Source organism: Lactuca serriola, chromosome 5 (genome assembly GCF_051521515.1).
Source record: "Lactuca serriola cultivar US96UC23 chromosome 5, Lser_US96UC23_V15, whole genome shotgun sequence".
Classification (NCBI taxonomy): Eukaryota; Viridiplantae; Streptophyta; class Magnoliopsida; order Asterales; family Asteraceae; genus Lactuca; species Lactuca serriola.
This window is the reverse complement of record NC_136412.1, coordinates 297,704,644-297,725,125: the sequence shown is the minus strand read 5'-3', so window position 1 is coordinate 297,725,125 and position 20,482 is coordinate 297,704,644. Positions and strand designations below refer to the sequence as shown.

The following is a 20,482-nucleotide window of genomic DNA, read 5'->3' as shown; positions in this document are numbered from 1 at the left end:
GAATCAGATGTGACGATTTTAGCTTTGGCCCTTATGGGTTAAGCCCTTACTGAAGAAAAACCTTTTAGACGGAAGACCACGACATAGCCAAGGAATGGCATAAAGTGGTGGTTGGGCTTATCATGTTTGTTTTGTCTTTTAGTGCCCATGATGTGGCCTATGGGTAGCTACGACGTGGAGTATTGTTGAGGGTGACTTTGACTATGGTTGACTTTGGTCAAATTTGGGGTTTTAGGGTGTAGACTGAGAGAGTAATTTTTTATTGATGTTAGGTGTCTCTTTGTATCTGTCTACCCTGTGTGTGAGCTGTTGTGTGCTAGCTGTTATTCGTGAGGTGAGTCTTCACACTATAATTTCCTGTGTGGTAGTATATATACGTGCTGACTAGCTGGGTCTTATTTAATGTTACTTTAATATGTGTTATTATGTATATTGAGGCTTCGGGTAGTCTCCAAGGTTACTGATAACCCACAGAGTGTGTTGTTTGCCCACTGAGACTTCGGGTAGTCTCTAGGATTGTTGATAACCCACATTACGTGTTGTTTGACCACTAAGACTTCGGGTAGTCTCTAGGGTTGCTGATAACCCATAGTTGTTATTTGTGTTGTATGTGGTATTTTGGGGAACTCACTAAGCTTTGTGATTACAGTTATGGATTAAATATTTTGTAGGTACTTATCGGATTGCGAAGGCGGGACTGTACACACACATCAACATACTATGATTTGAGATTTCGCATTATCTTCTTATTAACTATGATTTTGGAATAATGGTTTATGAACTAATAGATGTAACTTTACTAAAAATGGATATTATATTATTTTAAAAATGAAAATTTTAGCCCTGGTTTTTGGGATGTTACACAAACCCAAGACAAGACTAGTGTGTCCCTCCAAATTCCATGGAAAACAAAACTAAGAGTAACCCAAAAAGGGTATTGAGGTATTCTAGACATGCCTCGCTTGTGCTTGAGGGTAACTACCTCATGTATGAAACTAGTGATTGATAGCTCACCTATAACATCCATAAAAATTTCATAAAATGTAAACTTTTCAAAACAACCTTTTTTCTATATAAGTGTTTACAAAAACCATTGTTCCCAAAAAATTATTTAAAAATCAGAATCTCTTTCAACATAGTTTTCAAAACATTCACATTATCATAGTTTCCCAGAAATTATAAGTCCAAAACGCGAGGATGTGTACGGTCACACCTTCATATTGTCACGATCCACTGAAGTACCTGAAACCATAAACCAAAATTGTAAGCATGAAGCTTAGTGAGTTCCCCCAAAGTACCAACACCCAAACAAATAACATATACAAATAACAGCATGCATCAGGTCCAAAGATAAAAGATTGGATTACCCCTGATGTAACGCCCGTGTTTATAGGCTAGGCATTAATGTTGATGTAATAGTCTAGGTTAACCTTTGTAACTCATTTGGAAATAATAAGAATGTATTATTTGAGTATTATGTGTTTTATGCTTAATTATGTGGCTTAAATGAATTAAGAATAAAAATAAGCGTAATAATAAAATATTAGATAAGCCCAATATCTATGAATGAAGTTGTAGTGGTCGTGACATGGGTTCCGGATATATAAAGAATGCCAAAATCCGAGTTATAACGAAGAAGTTATGACCTATTGAAGTTTCGCGGCAGAACCGACACGACACTGTATGACGTAAAATATGAATTTAAGATAGAGCTATATCTAGCCTTAGTGATCTTAACGAAAGTCGTAGAACACGTTAAACCGAGAGCATGCATAAAAAGAACGTCCAAATCTGACTTCATATGAGGAAGTTATGATTTTTCTAAGTTTCGACTTACTAGTATACAACCCAAATCTCGAAATTAAGATCGAGGGATATTTGACCGAAACAATCTAAACGAGAATCGAAGATCTCGTCGTTAGTAGTCCAACGGTAAAAAGACAGATGAAAACGGACGTCGGATGAAGAAGTTATGATTTTATAACGGAGTTTTCCTGTCCCAATCCAACTAAAAATAATATAATAAAAATAAATTCAAAATTAGCTGACGAAGTCTAAAAAAAAGTTGTAGAGTATAGTCTCACCTACGCGTGGATATAAAGAACGTCGAAAACGGAGCTCGTATGCAAAAGTTACGCAATTTTGAAGTTTGGTATGTCGGTGTACGCTAAGCATAATGAAGTATGCCCAACGTACCCGTATGTATGAACTGAAATGGGCTACGTCGACCCGACCTAATACTCGAGTGCATGAGTCCGTAATCCATAACGCATTCGGTATGATCCGAAGAGTACGCCCAACGTAACCGAAGTACGCCCAGCGTACTGCTTGTAGAGGCATTACGCCCAGCGTAATCAGGATTTACACCCAACGTAAATCAGGGTTTCAGCCCTTATAAATAGAAGTCGTGGGCTGCTGAATTTGGTTGCTCATTTCTTTCTCTCTCTCTCTCTCTCTCTCTCTCCCATTTTACATCGTTTTACGTGCAAGCTTTACCCCCGAAGCCCCGCTATCATTCCCGAGACCTGAAGCAAGTCCCGAAGCCCCGAGGATCCCGAGAAGTAAACTTTCTGAGCCGAAACTCTGCCCGCGTAAAGCCCGGTTTTGGAGAAAACGTCCTGGTTTTATCTGAAAAGATTATTTTAAGAGACAAGGTGTTGTTCGATCATCATCTTATCAGGTGAGTGTGTAGTTACTTTCTTCTAACACATAAATACGAAATATTTTCTATAAAATACGTGTTGTGTGTTTATATGTTGTGTGTTATTTGAAATGAGTATTGATTGAATGTTTTATACATGTGTTATGTTGTATATATATATATATATATATATATATATATATATATATCTACAAAAATGTTGGGTAGAACATAGGTAGATAGTAGATGTGTGATGAAATAAAATGATGAGACGCCTCGATGTTGATGTTGTTAATCTAGTCATCTAGCGGAGTATGGATGACGACCACAAACTCTTTCTAGACTGTCCAGTGGAACGCTGACAAGTTCATAACCTGTAGGTGTTGTGAATGATGTGTTCACCGATGTACTCTATCCCCCTCATGGTTGCCTTAGGACATTCATTTTTTAGGAAACCCCTTGGCAGTAGTGTCCATCCCGATGAAAATCCTAGATTAGGTCCCTGGTAATAGATGTTGTTTTAGGGACATAAAGTGAGGATAACGGGAATGGGTAATCGGGTTATTGTTGGTTGGTGAAATTAAATATAATTATTTATTGTGGGTTGAAAACCCTATATGCTCACCAGGCTCCCAAGTCTGACCCACTCAGTGTTATTTGTATTACAGGTAGTGACACGAGGGCATAAGATGGATGAATCATCAAGTTGTTTTGTTTATAGGCCTGTAGTTGTATGTAACTGTTGTAAGGCTTATTATATGTCGTTTATGCTTTTGTGTCTGTATCGGAACATGACATCCCGAGTTTTGATTATCTAATGAAAATACATTTCTTTACGAAATGCTTTGATAAATATTATTTTATCATATTTTGTTTGGGAACAAATTCCGCAATTCTTTTAAATCAATGGATTTACTCTGAAATTACTTTAAAACCATAAATAAAACCGGTCTTTTCTGGCCATGATTTTGGGGATGTCACACCTGAGCCCACGGTATGAGTCTGACTTGCCTATCAGGCCCACAAGTCACATCTGGCTTGCTCCTTAGCCCACAGCATAAGTCTGGCTTCTCATATCTGGATTGCTCCAATACCCTCAAGCCCTCAATACGAGTCTGGCATACCTACCGAGTCCTCAGCTTGTATCTGGAATGCTACTGAGCCCTCGGTATGAGTCTGACATGCCCTACCCGACCCTCAGCTCATATCTGGAATTCCCCAGGGTTTGTTGGCTACAACACCGAGCAGTACAACTTCAACCCAACTGTCACACCCCAAAACCAGAACGGCGGAAACGTTCTGGGGTGGATGACGTCATGTCAAGTATCACAACACATGCATTATAGTAATCAAAGTACAACAAAACATTGCATTAATAGTAATATTTTTACATGGTTTACATTACAATACATCAAGGTAATAAAAGTAAATATATTAAGTACAACATGGTACTAAGTTATCTTCATCAACAGCTCCGAGGATGTACCTGTCTAATGCTGACCTGAGAATACAAGTTATTTGAAAAGCGAGTATCAGCATTTTTACAAATGCTGGTGAGTTCATAAGTATTTAGTGTCATTATATCCAAATAACTTTAATAAAGGTGGTAGTTTTAGAGTGTCCATTACATTAGTGTCTTTTCCAGAAAATCCTATATTTTCTTTAATAAAAGCAGTCTTCTACCAAGACTGGGTGGATTTATGTGGTAAAAAGTAGTTTTCCCTTAATCGCTATCACTATCAAAATACAAAATTTGATTATTAAAGAAAACAAGAGAAATCAGGGAAATAACATATGCCTCAGCAGTGAAGACTGCTGACTAAGGCAAAGGAATCATAGACTCCAGGAGAGTATCGAACAATCGACACGCCTGGCTCAGTCTAACAAAGAGAGACACAGACCCCAGACGGTACCAAATGAAAAGTACAGCTGGCAAGGTCTAAACAGAGAATACAGACCCCAGACAGTATCAATTGAAAGATACACCTAGTAAGGTCAAAAAAACACAGATAATACAGACCCCAGACAGTATCAAATGAAAGATACAGCTAGTAAGGTCTAAAAATAGAGAATACAGACCCCAGACAGTATCAAATGAAAGATACAACTAGCAAGGTCTAAAAACAGTGTGACTCTGAGAGTGGGTTTCCAGCATACAGTGTAAATTGCTGGTGAAATACCATTACCTTAAGGCCATGAATTATAAGGTAACTTAGGATACTCGTAACCATACTAACCGACACTAGAGTACCTGACTCCCTACAAGCGTCTATAAAATGTGACATTTGTCACCCCTTGGCTTGGTAGGCCGTGGACTGTAGCTAGCAGTCAGGGTGCGGGGGTGTCAATCCCGTATAGATCTATACACACAATGTCCGCTCTCCCTAAAGGAGACTCTGGTTACCAACTAGACGACGGAGAAGGTCGTGTCCCGAAGATGCATCCCAAATAGTGGGTAGTGGGTTTCCAATATAAGTGCTAAACTAGAGGTAGAGACTCATAACTGAACTGACTAATGTAAACCTATATGTCTATGCTTGTATACTTAATATATAACTAATGAATCAAACGACCTTCGGACGGACATCCGATCCCACCAGACCACATCTCAACGAAGAAAAGGAAATAGGGTGGACAATCCTTCCTAAGTCCTTCAATCATTATTTATATGCACCTATACAAGCACAGACATACACCTAACTACGTCTGAGTGTGTAACAAGTGGAAACGTATCGTGAAGTATAACCGAATCGTGATGTATAAACATACAGTGTGGAATAACCGAATCGTGATGTATAAACATACAGTGTGGAATAACCGAATCGTGATGTATAAACGTACAGTGTGGAATATCCGAATCGTGAAGTATAAGCGTTACCAAATATAAGTGTATCACGAAGTAGAAGCGACAACAAGTGAAGTAAGAGCGTCTAATAGGCATAAGCGACTACAAGTATAAGCAAAATAGAGGCAATAACAAGTATAAATGCATCATGAAGTGAAAGCGTTATCAAGTAGGAGTTTAAACTAAGAGGGAGTATCAAAACATGGAAGAAAACCTTTATACTTGAGAAAATCACAACTTGGTGTTCTTTGGTAAAATAAGTTTGAAAACCTTTAGAAATTCTTTGGAAACTTTTCTTAAACCAGTTTAAAATGAACTTTGATAAAACAATATAAGTAAGAGTTTTGAACAAGTGAAAACCTTTTGGAAAACCATTTATAGTATCCTACTTGGTAAAACAGTTTACAGTGTGGTAAATCCTTGTGCATGCGGGTTATCAATCACATGTGATTGATATGATAACTGACATGTTTAACTTGTATCCCCCCTATAAAACATGTAAAAACATTTAAAAGGTTCATTAAGGGGTATGAACTCACCTGATGTAAGTGGATCCGACGAAGGTGCCGGTTGGGTGCTCGGTGTCAAGTAAAGACTTGGACACACTTAGTGACCTATTTAACATATGATAACATATGTGCACATACAATTAGTACATTTAATACTAATTAACCAAGTATACGCTTCCTAAGTGCGAAAACACTTTTAATTAAGCGTTAGGGGTGTCCCGGGTAACATTTAAGGGTGTGAATGGCTTAGGAATGGAGTTTACTCTCCAAGAGTAAACTCTCCATATAGTGTTTACGGACCTGGGACAACTCCCCATGAGTTTACGGCCGTAAACTCATGGTGAGGGGTTCTAGGATGTTTAAAGGTCTCGTATCAATTGTGGAATTTTGCTAGGCCCAAATATAAATTGTATGAATGGATTTAAGGCATCATAGGGCCCCTTTGAGAAGTTTACGGCCCTAAGCAAGGGAGCTTACGACCGTAAGCTCCTATACACTCATTCTTTTGGTGTTTTGAAGTCTTAAATGGTAGAGGATAAACTCCTAAGCATTTTTCCAAGTCAAATGGGGTGTTTAGGGCACCATTTAACCCCTATATAGGATTTTACGGCCCATGAACCACCTCTATGGGAGTTCACGGCCGTGAACTCCTATCCCTTGACTTTATTGGAGTTTAAGCCCTTGTTTCAACCCTAGCATTTTCTAGTGAAGGTATAAGGCCAATTTAGGGGGTTTAAACCCTCATTTGGTGAGGTTTGGGGGTGTTTACGGCCTAAGCATGTGCTTGGGCCGTAAACTCCTTTTTACCCCTCATTTCCATGTTTTTAATTGCTCTAAACCCGAAATAGTAAGTCCCTAATTTATGTTTTTAAGCCTAAGGATGGTTTGGGAGTGTTTCGGACATGATTTAACAAGCTTAGAGGGTGTTTACGGCCTAAGCATGTGCTTGGGCCGTAAACCCTCTTTTATGTCCCAAAAATGATTGTTTTAAGGTGCAAACACTCCTAGGCTAAATCCCCAATTAGTTTCCAAGCTTTTAGGGACAAATTTGGGTCATTTTGGCATCTTTTTAGGGGTTTACGGCCTAAGGAGGCTCTTAGGCTGTAAACTCCATTTCAACAACTTATAATGTCGAATGGAATGCAGAAGCTCACTGAAGAAATCTATAGTTGCTGCCCTGCCGGCTTCCCGAGCTATCAAAACCAACAACACAACCAATTAGTAATTGGGTTCCACGCTATAATCCATAATCCTTATCTGTGACATCCCCATATTTCTCGGCCAGAAAATACCGATTTAATTTATGCTTTTTAAAATAAAATCAGAGAAATCTTTTTAAAAGATGTTGCGGAATTGGTCCCCAAACAAAATATGATAAAAGTTTATCAAAACCCTTCATTAAGAAGGTATATGTTTTCCATATATATATATATATATATATATATATATATATATATATATATATATATATATATATATATATATATATATATAAACCTCGGGATGTCATGTTCCGATACAGATCAAAAGCATAAACAAGACATTATAAGCCTTTCAACAGTTATTTACAACTACTGGCCTATAATCCAAAAATCTCTCGTCGTCCTCCGACTATGCTCGGGGTCCACTACCTGTAATCATAAAACTAAGTGAGTCAGGCTTGGGAGCCTGGTGAGCATATAGGGTTTTCAACCCACAATAATAATATACTTATTAAGTTCACCAATCAACAATAACCCTGATTACCCATTCCCGTTGTCCTCACTTTACGTCCCTAAACACCTATCACAAGGGACCTAGCCTAAGGATTATCATCGGGATGGACACTATTGCTAAGGGGTTTCCTCAGCCATACATGTCCTTAAGGCAACCATGAGGGGGATGGAGTACGCCAATGAACATTTAATTCATCAACACCTACAAGTTGCGAACCTGCTAGTGTTCCACTGGACTATGTAGAAAGTCCGTGGTCATCATCTATACTCCGCTATATGACTACAACAATAACAACAACAACAACATCGAGGCCTCTCACCATTTTAACACACATCAACTATTTCATATACCCATGTTCTACCCAACATATTTTGTAGATAAAAAGCATATATAGTTTAAAACTTGTATAAAACATCAATTCAAGAGTCACCTCGAATAAACAATTAGCATATTTACACATAACACGTATTTCAAGGTAAATACTTCATATCTATGTGTAAATTGAAAGTAACTACACACTCACATATTTTGGTGAAAATCGGACAACAATTCGTTTCCTAAAACGATCGTTTCTAATAAAACCGAGAGTTTTATTGAGAAACCGGGCTCTGCAAAAGTCGGGCTTCGAAACCGAAAAGATAAATTTTCCGGGCTTCTCGGGCACTTCGTGGGGTATTCCGGGCTTTACAATCGATACCGGGGCTTTGCGGGATGTTAAGATGAAGAAAATATGGGTTTAGGGGTTAAAAGTGGCAATTTCTTAAAAATATCCGAGAAGGCTCGCAGCCTTCTATTTATAGGGTGAAGCTTCTAATCGGACGGCTGAGAAGCTTCTGATCCAACGGCTGAGAAGGCTCGCAGGCGAAGGCTCGCATATGGCTCGCACCTGTGAGGGCTCGCTGGCGGCTTCTAAGTGGACCGGAGTCTACTGGTGCACCTGCGAGGCTCGGAGCTAGGTTAAGCGAGGCTCGGACACACGCGGCAGCAGGGCGAAGCTTCGGCTGGGGAGCTGGCTGCTTCAGATTGGGCCTCCTCCTCGGTCGAATCAGAAGAGGACACGCGGCTTCGCATGACTCAGCAGTTTCAGTGACTCAGCAGCCTGGTGACTCAGCAAGACACGTGTCACATTCTAAGCGAGGGTGACGTGGCAAAGTGTGACTATGCGAAATTTCTTGGTTTTCGCGCCAAAACTTCTAAAATCCATAACTTTCGCATACGAGCTCCGTTTTTGACGTTCTTTATATGCACGCGTAGCTAAAATTATGATCGACAACTTCCATTTAGACTTCGTTGGCTAATTTTGACTTTAAATTTTATATTATTATTTTTAACAGACCGGGACAAAAAATCCGTTAAAAATTCATAACTTCTTCATCCGACGTCCGTTTTCGTCAGACTTTTTACCGTTGTGCTCCAAATGACGAGACCTTCAATTCTCATTTAGGTTGTGTTGGCTAAAAATCGCTCGATCTAAAATTCGAGTTTTTAGCTGTCTACTGCTACTCTGAAACTTCGAAAAATCATAACTTCCTCATACGAAGTCAGATTTGGGCGTTCTTTTTATCGAACTTCTCGGTTTAACGAATACTAAGACTTTTGTTTAGATTAATAAGGCTAAAAAGTAGTTTATCGAAAACTCACTTTTTACGACATTCAGCACCGTGTCGGTTTTGTCGCGAAACTTCGATAGGTCATAACTTCTTCGTTATAACTCGGATTTTGGTATTCTTTATATCCCCGAAATCCTTGTTTCGACCACTACAACTTTATGTAAAGATATCGGGCTTATCTCACACTTTAATTTTTGGCGCTTATTTTTATTTTTAATTAATTAAGCCCTAATAATTAAGCATAAAACACATAATTCACATAATATTCACATAATTCCTTTTCATTTCTTCAAAATGAGTTACAAAGGTTAACCTAGACTATCAACTCAATATAAATGCCTAGGCTAGAAACACGAGTGTTACATTATCAGGGGTAAAATGACCATTTTACCCCTGACTCCACATGAACCAAGAATGAGGCCTAAAACCAAAAGATCTACAAAGTCCCACTGATGGCCTAATTTTCCAAATTGGGCCCAACCCCATATGGGCCTTATCCTAAGCCCATAATTTTCCTTATTACAATTCAGATTACCATCAAGCACCCCTTGGGACAAACTTGGTCAAAGACATAAATTGAAAGTCAAAGTCAACGGTCCAAGTTGACCCATCTCGTTGATTTGTCCTTCAACTCGTTGACTTTCTCCATTAACTGCACAGATCGGGAAAAACGAAGTGAGCTCACCGAGTTGACCACAAACTCACTGAGTTCTTCTATCATTCTGAAAATGTCGGGGAAAACCGAGCCAACTCGCCGAGTGTATCCAACAAACTCGCCGAGTTCGCCAGAAACCCACCTCTTAACACATTAAGCACTTAAATCCATGAGGACATGACTCCAAAACATAGATCTGACTTCCTTGAGCTGGAAAACCACTTAAAGTTGTCAACTTTATGTTCATGCATGTCTAAATGAAGCTCTTAAGCTTGGAATGGACTTAATAGATGACTCTAATGCATGCATAACACCAAAATCCTCATAAAGTTTGAACCTTTAAGCTCAAGGGTACCAAAACCAACACATATCTGAAGGAACAACCCCTAAAATGAATTTACTCCATCATCATCCCCAAAAAGAGTCCAAAACACAACAAAACCCAAAATAAGGAGATCTAATCATCCATAAGTCAAGGTATGAACTTTATACCTTAAAGTGACTGCAATAAATGGAGTGATTCTAGATCCAAGACTTCCTTCTCCAAGATAGAAACTTCAAGATCTTCTAATTCCTTCACAATGCACAAAAAGAACACCAAACTTCCTTCCAAGGCTCCAAAAACTTGACAATGGAGGCTACAACTCGTTTTAGGGTTTGGAAAACAATGGAGGCTGATAAGGAGGCCAAAAGAAAGACTTAAGGACTTTAAATAAGGTGCAAGACCCTAAAAATTAAGGTTTCCTTCCCAGCTGCCAACTCGTCGAGTTGAGGCTCCCTAACTCGTCGAATTGGTTCATTAAACCCTCACGATCCATCCATATTCAACATGACGAGTTGGTCCCTCCAACTCGTCGAGTTGATTTAGAATTAGGGTTTTTCTTAACAATCCCTCTTCAATATTTCAGATGTTACATCACTCATACCCACAAAGAGACCAGCAAGAACGAGAGAAGTCGTGATATAGGGTGCTTTGTGCTAACTATGTCATAATCTTCATTGCCATCAAAACGGGAATTGTGAATAAGACAAATAGGAGAACAAGTTGGGTATAGATTGCATCATGCCTTTCATTATTTCCATTTATGATGATTATGTGTGTTTATACAATGAAAAAATTACTGAAATCGTCCTTATGGTTCGGTAAAAAATACTAGTTTGGTCCCTAAGTTTTTTTTTTTGCACTCGGACTGTCCCTAGGTTTTGGTTTTATTACGTCTTTCATCCCTATTACACATGAAAATACTATATACCCTTTTCTATTTTCTTTTTCATTTATTTATTTTGTTAGAGTTATTTATATTATTAATTAATTAAATGGGTCCCACCTAATTATATCCTTACACTTAACATCCCCATCACCAAGACTTCTAACCCTAACACCACCATGGAAATCAATTCCAGATTCTCACTTCTCCGGTGAACAACCATACGCCACCACCATCTCCGTCGGAAAATCTCTTGCCTCCGGCAAGACCAAAACTCCGAGGAAACTAGAACACCGACAAACAATATATTTCACTCCTATTTTTTCATCCCGTCCATTATCAACTCTGATGATAGAACACCATACACCACCACCATCTCCGGCGGGATCAGAACTCTGGCGAACACCACACACCACTACCATCAAGTCTGATGATAGAACACCCTCATTGTGATTTTTTCCCTTTGGTTCCTCCATTGGACTGCCGAAGGAGATCTTAAATCGAAAATGGAGATATGCAATATAAGATCTGGAACTCAAATCGAAGATCTTCACTGAACCTGTATCTCAAATCTCCTATCACCATCACCGTCTTACGAAAGTTAGAGCCACCACCACCATCGTGTTATTGACCGGGTGATTTTCTGAAATAGGAATCATCACCACCATAGGTGGAGCAAGGTATTAGAGAATGAGAAAATCGAACTGTTTCCTTCCATCGTTGTAGGTGGTTGTTTCCTTCCACCACCGCAGGAGGTTGTTTCCTTTCACGAGCATCGCCATTCCCTTAAAGAAATTCCAACCACCACCATCTCCTTCACTACAAACCCCTCCGCCGTCATCTTCATCAAAAAAACTTTGAAATTAGATTTCCAAATTAAAAATCACAACGAGCATCGTTCCCCTTTAACCTCGTTTCTTTTGAAATCGTCTTTCATTTTTGGGATTTCATATGATTTTTCTTTCATCAACCATTTCAGGGTAGGTTTTGGGTTTTGATTTTCTGATTTTGGGATTTGATATTGATCTAATTTTGATTCTTATGATTTAATCTTTGGATCTAAACTGATGAAACTAATTACGTTAGCGGGTGGTGGTGCCAAAATAAATGGATGGTGGTGGTGTTGGTGACTGGTGTGGTGCCGGAATAAATGAATGGTGGTGGTGTTGGTGACTGGTGTGGTGCCGAAATAAATGAATGGTGGTGGTGTTGGTGACTGGTGGTGATTGTCGGTGAACAGTGAACGGTGGTGGTTGTACTGCAAGTGGGAGTTGGGTCTCAATAAATCACTTAATTGGTTTTATTAAATCAATAAATAATAAAAAAACTGAAAAAAAGAAAATGCAAATGGTAATATAGTCTTTTCATTTCTAAAAGGGATGATAAACACAATAAAACCAAAACCTAGGGACGACCCGATTGCAAAAAAAAAAAAAGAAAAAACTTAGGGATCAAACTAGTAATTTTTACTAAACCATAGGGACGATTTCAGTAATTTTTTCTTATACATTTTATGAGCTTTAAATTGTAAATGAGTAAAAGAGTTTAACTAAGAGTTTTTTTAAGTGTTTCAAAGAGAAGAGAATAAATAGATTAACCAAAGAGTTTTATATATCTTCTAAGTGTTTCCAATAGAAAAATAGCAAGAGTTTAAGAATTGGACATTGTTTAATAAAAAGAGTTATAAGAGTTCTAAGTGATTTTTCAAAAGAGTAAAGAGTAACGATTTCATTTGAATAAAGACTTAAGTGTTGTAAAGAGTTTTCATATTATTTTTGAAGATACATCATATGTCAAGGAATGAATGATTCCTTGACAATAAAAGTGATGGACTCTTTATTTACTCAATAAGCATTCCCAATACCTAACATATGAATTTGACATGTATTCTGGTGCGAGTAGAGACGGAGGCTTAGAGGATATGAGATATTTTTAAGTTCATTGTTATGTTGTCATAAATTATTGTATGTAATGATATTTAAATTGATGACCCTCCTCTAAAACCTCTTTTAATCTAAACTATTTGAGAAATTTGAGATATTGGACCGAAATTCTGCAAACCAAGTTTATTTTATATTAAAAATGATTTTTATGGTTTATTAAATATAAAAACAAAAAAGGATATTTTATGTGTATTGGTTCAAGGAAAGTGCAATTTGCTTGAACTACAACATGGTGAACCTTGATAGTACTACTCAACTTAGAGGTGAAGACGTTTGAGGTAGTTATAGACATCTAGAAGGCTAATTACAAGGTAGTGGTTTTGCTAAATTTATATGTTATAATGTTAGACTGTTACACCTCCATATTTTTAAAAAAATTTACATTAAACTTTTTGTAACTTCCCAAAAACCACAATAAATTTTAACTTTTCAAAAACAACCCAAAACATAATTGTTTACAAAACCATTGTTTCAAAAGTGTGTTTTGGTAATGAGAGTATCCCAAAATCCAAATAACATAAAACCGAAGGATGTGTACGATCACGTCTTTGCCTTGACACAGTCATCTGAAGTACCTGAAACAATAAACTGACAGTGTAAGCCAAAGCTTAGTGAGCTCCCCTGAAGTACCAATACACAAACATATAATAACATGCATACTGGGTCCACCAACTAACATAATGGATTACCCATGATCCCACATTATGAGTCTGGCTTGCCTTTCAGGCCCACATCCCATATATGGTTTTCTCCTGAGCCCATAACATAAGTCTGGCTTGCCTTTTAGGCCCACAGCTTATGTCTAGCTTACTCTCAGGTTTGTTGGATACAAAACAAAGCAGTACTATCTCAACCTAACCATTTTATGTCAACATATACATAACATATAACATATATCCAACAAACAGATGAACATATAACCAATCAACAGACAAACAAACAGATCTACAGATCACTACCTCATACTAAATCCTATTGACCAGGACACAGATCTAACAGATCACTACATTGTAACAACATCCTCTATACCAGAGTACATAACTAATGGGTCAACATTGGTGCCTTCGACCTACAAGAACAGTGAGGAAAACTCACCTTTCATTATGAACAGACAAGTGAATAGGACACAACTTTGAATATCAGCTCTATCGGTCACCTATCCATCAAATAGTGACCAATCTCAAATACAAGTCAAAACACCCAAAATAACCTTATATCAAACTTGGTCACAGTCAACGGTCAAAGTGAAAGACAACTACAGTAGGCCACCACACCGTGGTCATCCTTGGCTACGTCGTGGCCACTAAATGACAAAACAGACGAATCTTAGCCCAATTGCCACGCCGTGGAGACCTAGGCCATGCCATGGGGATCCATCAGAATGACTTAATTCCTTAAGTCGATTTCCAATCCAATCTAGGAGCTCCCAAGCTCAAACTAGGCCCAAACCATAACCTAGATGGATAAAGTTTCCAACTTTATCCTTTAGAACTTGCCAAAAAGTCAAGATCTAAAGCCATAAGTCCTTAATGGAAGCTTAAAGCACATACTACTCATTAAGCACTTAATCCTTAGAGTTACTTCTTCAAAGTTTCCAGAAGGATTTCCTACATCTTCTAGACCATAAAAACCATAGCTTTAGGGACATGCATGCCCTTTCCATTTTTTGGGCAAAACAACGGCAAAAGGGGCCAAGATTCCATGTATGGCCTCAAAACTCAAATCTACTTCAGATCCAAAGAATCAAAGGCTCCAAATGGCTTGGAGATTCATAAAGTTGCAACCTTGATGTGATCTCACCCTCCAAAACCCAAAAAGCATGAAGAAAGGGGACCAAAATCCAAGATCTAATAACCTAGCAAGGAAAAGATTGAGTCTTGAACACTCACCCAGGTCCATAAGATAAGCTAGAAGATGAATAAGCTACTTGCAAGATGGTATTCCTCACCAAAGGCTTCCTTCTCCTTCAAGAATGCCAACAAAGAATGAAGAATGAACTATCAAGAGTAATGGAGGCTAGGATTATGGTTTCAGTGCTTGAGAGGGTGATGGAGGCTGAATGACCTCGAAACTCTAGCCATAATATCTTTTAAATAGTTCCCAAGGACCAATGGATTAGAGTTTCTCCCAACACAGCTGCCACGTCGTGGCACCTTATGGTCACGTCGTGGCGATTTATTTAAATTTGTGGTCAAACGAATTCTGCCACGCTGTGGTGAGGCTATAGTACACTGTGGCTACCCATAATAGGAATTAACATTTAAAATGACTCATTCCTGGACCGGGTGTTACACTTTGGTTTTTATGACATTGGGACCTATATTTTTTGTAAATCATGTTTGATTTTAAAAAATATGTTTTCATTGATCAAAATGTTTAACCCACACGAGGGGTGTTCCAATATATATATGGAAGATTTTTGTAATGGCTACCTCAATGGATTTAACTTTGTTATATATTAAGTTTAACTTTCCAAATCCCTAGTTCATTCGTGTATTTTCTTTAAAATGAATGCCTACGAATTAACACTATCTGACTTGCAAATTCCATAGGCAACTAGCAAAATATTTATTATGTTACCATATATGGTGATCTCTAGTAACATTGTGACCTTTAAGTGACCCTAAAGGTGAACATCGTGTATTGGAAGTGATAGTCATGCGCATTTACGAAATAGAGATAGTTGCAAAATATTAGTGTTGGATTGATAAGTATTAATGTGCAAATATTCACCCACGCATGGCATTTAAAAATGTGTATCATCCAATAGTTTGTGATGAAGATAACTTAAACTAATCTTAGACGTCCATCTGAGCATGTATCATGGTGCATATATTCGCTTTCTTCAAATTGTGACAACGTGTGGTAATAATGGAAAATGAATCTTTTGGGATTTCCCTCAAAAGTTGTAGTACATAGCACTTTTCCTACCAAGTTTGTTTATAGAAAAATGCCAACTTTGAACTTCAAATTGAAATCCCAAACGATTTCCTTTCCCTTATATATTTTACTGTGGTTTATCAGGTAGAACCTCTTTTAATTAATATCCACAAAACTTATTTATTAGCTTGATACTGGTTGGGGCGTAATTGCATTTTTGTTAAATGTGTGTTCGCAAACAAAAGTATACACTTGGAGTAAACAAGCACCCTTAAATAGGTTAGCCCTTATGCATCATGTATAATTTTCATGAGTAAATTTTGCGTCAAAGCTTTCTTTTATAGATATTTTACTTTGTAATGAAAACCTTCTTGAACATATTTCAATCTATAGCTAGTTGAAATCTTCTTTGCTTTTAAATATTTGTAGGTTTTAATATATTTTGTTGGCTTTTGGTTGTATGATCGTGTACATGCATAAATGGAGTTTGTACATGGCATTGGGGGATGTGTACATCAGTAATGTGTTTTTATTCCATCACCAATGTATTCATCCTTCGAACAACCGTCATAGGAAGTACTTATTTCAAGGTTTGGTATCACAAAACAATATTGTAATAGCTACTTGTAAGGAGATAGATTTGAATTGTTTATAGAGGAAGCATCAAGCATACCTAAGTATTCGACATCCCAATATGTAGAAACGTCGTCATCACTAATATACTTATGATTCTTTTGAGAAACATATTGAATACTTATGAGAGATTAAAATATACCCTTGATTGTTTTTTCCCACACATGACCCTCTTTAACTAGATCGGTTTCCACTAGACTAATTTCCATTAATTGTTGATCAGTTTCCTTTAGTAGATCTATGTGTATAGAATCATGCACATCATCTATGCAATACTTATTTACAAATTTTGAACACACAATGTAAACAATGTTAGCAAGTGTTTGAACATCATTTTCACTAATTATTTCTATAATGTATTTCAAGTTAGAATGTTGGAAAGATAACATATGTTTCTATGGCAAACCACAAAATCTAAAAAGAGGCATAAATAACTAACAGTTGTAGCCGGAAGTTGGTAACTAATAACAAGAAGCTAGATGTGTAGATTTTATTAGTCTATAAGTGTTTAGTAAAAATAGATGTTAGCTTTTAAATATGTAAAATTATATAAAACAAAATTTACTTGAAATAACATTTGAATTATAGATTCTTTAATTTTTTTTTTTGGATTGTAGACTTTTTGTTTAAAATAAAAGGTAAAAGTTTCTATTGTCAAACATTAATTTATTTTATTCGAGTTTTTTTTCTTAAAAAACTCTCAAAAACTTCATGTCGATCATGCTCATGATTTTTGTAACTGCCCTACAAATATCAAAGTGACCACACAACACTATGAAATTTGTTGTTAATTTGATGAATAACAAAGTTTTAGACTATTTTATAGCAAACAATAAGCTATGCCTGACTAGATTATTAAAATTAAAAAAATGTAATAAAAACATCTAAATAACATCAAATTTTTTTCACCGTGATACTTGGTATTTCTAATCTTCCTATACTGATAAAAGAGTAGTTTTTTTTGCTATGTATCATTCTATTAGACCTTCTCAGTAATGTCATATCATTTGTACACCTATTGATTTTCCATTTTGAATTTTAAAATTTAAATTTCTCACTCTAATTAATTAAATTAATAACATTAGAATAAAAATAAAATTACATTAATATAAATTATAAGATGATATAGTTTCACGTATTTATTTAAATCAACGACAATAATTTTATATAACTAAAAAATATCTCTTAATTAATAATTTATTTAAATGAATTAATTAATAATTTTGAGTTTTATAACAGAAATTTAATTAATTTTGTTATCATGGTTCCCATAGGTTATAAGCTAGTTTAGTAGTTTATAATATTTATCTTAAACACCACTAACCATCATTAAACGATTTTGAGTAACATGTATACACATGTCCACCCTATAACTCAATAGTTACATGGTTGATTCCATGGATCCAATTTTAGGTATGGATTATTGGTCTTCAACTTTTAAACAAATAAAAAATAACTAATGTAATAACTTTCCTCAAATATTTAACAAAAGTTTTTATCTATTGATCAAGTATCAAGAATGTATATCACAATCAATCTTTACAAGTATGTTGTAATGATCAATAAATGACATTTATGGAGTTGGAAAACAAAATTTTCAAAAAAAGAAAATATTGCATGTGTTGGGACAATATAGAAATTGAAAATATCATAGTTTTGGACATACATGATTATTTGATGTTATAACAGAGTCTTGTAAACTCATTTAATTCCACAAATACTAATCTTGAGTGTAATTTTGATATAAATGGAGATCTTAATAGACATCTTTATTCTGATACATATACAAGTAAGAATATTTTGTATATATATATACTTTCTAACTAATAGGAAAAGGCTGAAAATAATGTTTTGAGCTCATACATGGGTTTCAACTTTCATTACCCGACCGAGTCGACTCATTCCCAACCAACTTTTCACGATCAGCCTCAGGAATTCCATTTTCATCAAGAAATCTATAAACATCTTCAGGCTCTTTAAGTTCATGATCGTTTGACTTCTTAGTCAGCACTTCTGTTGCTATCGATTCCTGTTCTTGGACACTATCATTGAGTTCACCAGGATTATTCGTTGTATCATATAGGATCACTTCTGAGCTGACTCGGTGAGTCGACTTCAATGGTGTGACTCGCCCTTTTCGTCCCAATATGCTGGAAATTCGCTGGTTGTTGAGATGGATTGAGAAGATCTCACTAGCGACACTCTTCTTTGTGGATGATTGATTGATCTGGTATAATAACCAAATGCCGAAGGCCATAAACAATGCAAAACGAAATATTTGCATAGCTGTTGATGATTTTAGGCGAGTGTTCTTGAAGCTGAATCCATAGTTCATTGTAATCAATCACTTTTCAAGCTGGATTTTCCTACAAAATTTCAGGAAAACGAATTAGATGCATTGTATAGGATCGATTATTGGTAGCAAAGTTTGCCATTATAAGCTTCCAATCAAGAATCATGAGAAAAGAGACGCAAGAACAACACGATCTTACACACACAATATAACGAAATCGAAAAAGAATATTACCAGATGATCATCAAATTGTTTTTGGGTTACTTCATCAATGGCTGTAAACTCAAATCAAACTACAATACATCGTTCATGTTCTATAAGGAATACTCCTACACTGCAATTGCTCACAAACAAAAACCCTAAAAGTACTACAGTATACTGATCAAAATCAAAACAATCATAGCGGAATCCTAAAATTACTCTAGAATTATCGAGAAAAAGGAAAAAAAGATGATCAAGGCAACTTTACCTCTGGTGTACGAATGGAGCAGAGTTCGATTGCCGAGTGAACGCCCAAACCCTAAAAAAGAAATCGACTGTATATTCTTGTGAAAATTTTCAGGAGATTTGTTGGGGAACCCTTTGAACAAATGTGGAAATATTAGATTTTGAAGCCAAAATTAAATGGAAAATAAACGGTCATGGAGTGTTTTTCTTGTGTTTTCTGTTGCTCGGAGTATTATATTCTAAGTTCTTTTTGACTTAAAGCTACAAAGCTACAAATTGATAATTATATTTTTAACCAATGGTTTATAATCCAAACTCCAAAGTATGTTCTGTGTTATAACGTTAACGTGCTTTCAGTTCAAATGTTCCATGGGGTAAGTTCCATTTAAAAATTGAAAATCTTCATAAATTCATAAATGGTCTCTAGTTTTCAAAAAAATCAAGCTTAGTTGTTATTATTATTATTATTATTATTATTATTATTATTATTATTATTATTATTTTGTGATCCTTATGGTTTGAAATTTTTTAATGAATGATTTTTTTGGATGACTCCGTCAAATTAGAGCCATTAACTGTCCTCACATGCAAAACCCGTTGTTATTTCACTTAAGTACCCCTCATTTAATGTTGTTGATCATTTTGTCACACATATTATATTCTTTTTCTCTATCCTATCAACATCATCCCTCTCCCAAGAGACCCACTTCTTCCTTCGTCCTCCCAATCCGATTAACATAACAACTTCAAGCTTCTTAGGGTTTCAACCAAACGAAGGGAAATGGTCATCTATGTTTGGAATATCCATAAAAATAGCAAAAAAAGAAAAAAAAAAGATTTACTTAGAAGTTGAATACAATACACTTTTACATAAAAAAACTATTTTTTTTCCTTATAATGTGTTGATCAAAGACTCACAATGTGTTTACCCATTCTTATTTGTGATTGCGGTAGGATTTCCCAATTACTTCATGTTTAAGATACATTACAATTGATTGCTCACCAAGTCCCCAGGTAGGAAATATGTAGATGACATTTTCTCATATGTTACTTCATTGATACAAACCTTTTTTCAGTATACGACCTTAATATCATGGTTACA

The 20,482-nt window shown here is 36.2% G+C and overlaps 1 long non-coding RNA gene across 1 annotated transcript; it reads right to left on the bottom strand.

The window, feature by feature from the left end:
- Positions 1-18,275: 18,275 nt before the first annotated feature.
- Positions 18,276-19,673, bottom strand: LOC145051727 (uncharacterized). The gene is made up of 2 exons (XR_013683792.1): positions 19,403-19,673; positions 18,276-19,006 (listed from the first exon to the last, which is right to left on the bottom strand). It is a non-coding gene; the product is annotated as an uncharacterized LOC145051727 (long non-coding RNA).
- Positions 19,674-20,482: the final 809 nt, after the last annotated feature.